Source organism: Arachis hypogaea, chromosome 19, assembly GCF_003086295.3.
Source record: "Arachis hypogaea cultivar Tifrunner chromosome 19, arahy.Tifrunner.gnm2.J5K5, whole genome shotgun sequence".
In the NCBI taxonomy this organism is placed as follows: domain Eukaryota; kingdom Viridiplantae; phylum Streptophyta; class Magnoliopsida; order Fabales; family Fabaceae; genus Arachis; species Arachis hypogaea.
Window position 1 is genome coordinate 91769685 of NC_092054.1, and position 4281 is coordinate 91773965.

At 37.4% G+C, this 4281-nt stretch overlaps 1 long non-coding RNA gene across 1 annotated transcript; it reads right to left on the reverse strand.

The window, feature by feature from the left end:
• Nucleotides 1-1037: 1037 nt before the first annotated feature.
• On the reverse strand, nt 1038-3825 carry LOC140182033 (uncharacterized). The gene is made up of 2 exons (XR_011877850.1): nt 3727-3825; nt 1038-1235 (listed from the first exon to the last, which is right to left on the reverse strand). It is a non-coding gene; the product is annotated as an uncharacterized lncRNA (long non-coding RNA).
• Nucleotides 3826-4281: the final 456 nt, after the last annotated feature.

The window sequence follows — 4281 nt, forward strand, 5'->3', positions numbered from 1 at the left end:
TTAAACAATTACACAATTTCTATCTTAAGCTAACCAAGGATTCAACTTGGGATTTTATTTTGTTTTTCTGCTTAAGGCTAGTAATATGGCTAATAGAATAAAAGGAGATTTAAAGGCTCAAGGGGCTAACAAGGGTGATGTAAAAGGTAGGCTATTTTGGGATTAAGTGAGCTAAAAATCAATAATGGCCTCAATCACTCTCTTGGTATGTATCTACATTCTATAATCGGACATATAGATTAAAACAAAGTAAAGAACACCATAATATAAAAGAAGGCGGAACACACAGGAATAAAAATTATGGTTGAATGTAACCATACAATTAAGCTCAAACTCACAGGCTATGTGTTCTCTAGCTCAAAATCATTATCACTTATGTATGTCATGCAGGTTTAGTTAAAAATTTCATTTATTCTCATGTAAAACTTAGGTGGCTTTAAAGTTCTAGTGTTTCTCCTTAATAAATGTTGTTTAATTAACTAACATGTAATGCCATATATACAAGGTGTGGGTTGTTTTGATTCTGTTAAAGTCTCTAGTTTACTTCCTTTTTCTTTTCAATCTATTCCGAGTTATCTTATGCTAAAAAGGGTAAACTATACTAATCAATCCACAATTTCTATAACTAGTAAGTTAGAATTGCAACTAAGTAGCTAATGAACTAAAAATGCAAAATACAGAAATAGAGTATAAATACATGAAAATATCAATGTATAAGTACTGCAAAATAGAAATAAAAAAGAAAAATATAGAAAAATAGCGAAATAAATAAAAAGAGTATGTAGTGGTTCACCAAAAAGAACGCCAGAGATGGCGACCTCCCCACACTTAAAATGTAGCATCGTCCTTGATGCTCAGTGTAACACCCTAACTACCAAAGCTCGCACTTCCGGCTGCACGACTCTGATAGCTTTGGACATTACGACGACACTTATCTTATTTAATACTAAAAATATGAGCCTGTTTGAAACTTTAAACCGCAATACCGCTCCCAAAAACTTTCATCCGATAACATACGTCCATAAATACCATACAACTTACAAAACTCATAAAGAGTACATCCATATATATACAAAAATATATATAAATAATATTACAAACATAATCCAATACAATTCCTATCCCTCTTACAGAATATCTCAAGATAAAGGCGAGGGTACAAATAATAGTCTAAAGCAATACAGAGCATTTCAACCACAACTAAAAGAACTCTTCGTAACTTCTGCGCCCATATCCTGAAAGGGGAAAAATGTAGGGGGTGAGACATCATCCTCGAAAGGTTCCAGTAGAGTTTTTGGAATTATGTAATAGGATACATAAGATAACCTACCAGTGATTAATTCTTATGCCTTTTCAAAACACGTTTCAATAAAAGTAAAGTCAAAAATCTTTACTAAAGAGAACCATCATTCAAAACTCAAAAGCTTCAAAAGGTTATTATGCGAACAAAATAGCTTTCATAATTTATTCCAAACAGAAACAAAACGAAATCAACCATCAGTTCATCTCTTTCAACCAGGCCCACCAAACAATCAACAACAACCAGTCACACAAATCCAACAGATCAGATGCAAACACAAAGGAAGTTCAAGCACAAAAAAAATTAAAGTAGAACAGTTAGCAATAATCACATAGCAAACCAAGTAAATATGCACACCCAACCAATGTCACACAAATGCATATGATGCATGCCTGTCCCTAGTGGCTGATGATATCATCTGTCGGTTATAAAGCCAACCCGACAAGTCCTGGTAGCTAACCATTGGACTGTCCCTCTGTCGTGCATCCCCAACTCGAGTTATACTCATCATAAACTTGATCATAATCATGATCCATATCCATCACCCTCACTGGTGAATATTTATCCATCACCATCACTGGTGAATATTTATGGGGGCGAGCTCATCCGGGCCTTTCACAGTGCCCGGCCACACTTACGACATAGGGTCAACAGAGTATCAAGTCTTGACCTGGAGCACGTGGTGGCTAGCCACTGCTACTACCCAGGGAAACTCGTATCTCAGATAGTGGAAGTGCAACATTCACATTTATCAATGATTCAGCATAAACACGCATTCAATCTCATCCATGGATCAACATCCATCTCAGCCATCCGGCTCACGGTTCAGTCCAGAATCAGCCAATATTCATATCATACACAGCCATTCCGGCTCACGGTTCAATCCAAAACCAACCAATATGTATAATCATACACAGCCATTCCGGCTCACAACAAAACAGCACTTCCACCATTCAACATCATTAAATTCATAAAGTCGGCATTTAAGCCATAAATCATTTCCTCAATTCATTTCACTTTGAAATCGAGTTTCAACTCTTTTCAGCCTTGGCTTTAAAGATCTCATTTCTCAAATCATTTTAGGCTCATAAGCCACTTTTACTCAAGGTAAATTCCCCTTTGAAAACAATGTCACTCTCGGCATCCTCTTTCCAAACTTCCATAACCATGGCAAGTTAAAGATTCTTTTTGGAAACACTCAAAATCATCCATTCAACAATGGGATTTTATAACAAAGTTTCTCGGCAGAGTCCCAAGTCTTTAGGGGAGAATAACATATCTCATTTCGCCAAAATCATTTAAAATCATTAAAACATTGGCTTTCTGATTTGAGTAAGAAAATAGGATCTAAGCCAAACCGAGTCACGTAACCTTTACTTCTTTCAAAACCATTTCCTTTACTTAAACAAAACCGGCTTCAATTCCATAATTAAATCTGAAGCGTTTCAAACTGATAAGAGAATCATTTTTGTTGTGTTAAACTAGAGTTCAAAAGATACTTTGAATCTTATTTAAAACGTCAAAATAATGAGGCTCATCAATCGAAATCCAATTCCTTTTAAAATCACGAAAACTCTCCCAAGGGACAATCTTTGTGTTTAATAGAGAAAAACATAAACCCGCTTTACCTTTTAAAACAGCCTCAAAGCAAAATTCTCTTTCAAATGACTTGTACCCAAAGACATACTGTTCTTCTTGGAAAATAAGGATAAATCATGATTCTCTTTTCAATAATTCTTTCAAAGCATAACTTCATTGCTTTCTTAATTGCTCTAAGTAAAGGTAATAAAGAAGCCATAATTTCACAATCCTCAAAATAGATAGGAAAGGCATTAGACTCAAAATTCCCCAATTAACATTTCAAATAAGGACTCGGATTCTATAGAAATTTCGGCAGCACCTCCCCTAAAACTTGGACTTTTGCCACCCGGTTCGGGTCCCAACTAAACCGTTTCTCATTCCTTTTCAACAGCTCAAAACCAGAAATCAATTCAAAAGCAAGCTAAATCCAACAGTCGCCTCAGTGGCATATCTCAAGGAAGCCATTTCAAAAATCAACTCAATATCAACCGATTTAACTCATTTCCAAAGCTTTAAAGAATCGGTTCAGCAATAAATCATTTATCAAAACCAAATCAATTAAAGCAACACAGGCTGAATTTCAAGAGTATTCTATCTTCCACATCATCAAAATAATTGACTCAATTCAAACCAATCCTCAACGTAATTTCAAATCTTTAAGGAATCAACTTCAAACATTACATTTCACAAGCCACACAACAATTCGCCAAACCAACATCCATAGTCATTCGAGTCAATCAAATAATACATAAGGCAGATACAATCACCAAATACACAATATCTCACATCAGTACCATATGTAATAATTCCAATAATAAACTATAGTTTTTGGAAAGCGCCCCTACCTCAAAACGCAATTCCATAGCCCAAAAGTCTCATAGAGTCATCTCCGCCTCAACCCAAAACCAACTGCAGCCAGCAACTTGGCTCCACTTGCGTTCTCAACAATCTCAGTAACTCTAATCGCAACATACAACAACCGAAACTCAATCTCATAGCAATTAATGCCACAAACCTCAGCTTGAGATAACGGAACAATAACAAAAGGGCTTTCCAATTGAAACGCTTACCGAACCGAAGAAGGAATGGCTGAACCGAAACAGCGACGGTCTCCGAACCGGTTCGGCGGCAGCCCGATAGCCACCTAAAGCGGCAGCGGTGACCTGAACAACATGCAGCAACAATGAGGTTTCCGGAAACTCAATGGAAGGAGAATCAACTTAAAACCCTTACCGACAAATTTTTCGGCGACGGCAGCGGCATTCCCGGCTGCCAGGCACGGCGGCGCGACTGATTTCTCCCCCGGGAACGGCTGTGACAGGACCAGCGTCTCCTTCTTCCGTTCACAATCCCAGCGGCAACCACAGTGGTGGTTCTGGTCAGCTCTGGTGGCAGTGGGC